The sequence below is a fragment of the Arachis ipaensis genome, chromosome B08 (genome assembly GCF_000816755.2).
Source record: "Arachis ipaensis cultivar K30076 chromosome B08, Araip1.1, whole genome shotgun sequence".
In the NCBI taxonomy this organism is placed as follows: Eukaryota; Viridiplantae; Streptophyta; class Magnoliopsida; order Fabales; family Fabaceae; genus Arachis; species Arachis ipaensis.
The window spans coordinates 16,529,022-16,529,484 of record NC_029792.2 but is presented as its reverse complement, the minus strand read 5'-3'; positions in this window follow the sequence as shown (position 1 = coordinate 16,529,484).

Here is a 463-nt window from a genome sequence, read left to right as displayed (position 1 = left end):
GTTCTAAATTTTAATATTTAATTTAATTGAATTTGATTTATAAAGAATTAAATGTATAATATTACTCATTTTTTTAAGATTAGTGTTTATTTCAAATAATTTTATTTATTTTGAGAACTGAACATTTCGCATGGCATATATGTTTTCCCAATATCAATTCTTTCATATCCAAAATGTAAATTTGAGACCGTTAATAATTAAGGAAAGTTATTTGTTTGTTATTACTAGAGAGTAATGAGTTGAATTTAGACACAGGAATATTTGACAAGGCGCATAAAACAGTATAATATCAGATACTTTTGATATGGCCAAATTAAACATAACTTGGCCTGTGGCCGTAAATGTATCGAATACCAATTAGAGTAGGGAGGGCGCCACGTGTTTGTCTATATTTTACACTCTTTTTCGTAAAAAAAAGAAAAAATCAAGTTACTAATTGGTATATGTTTATCCACATTTACAC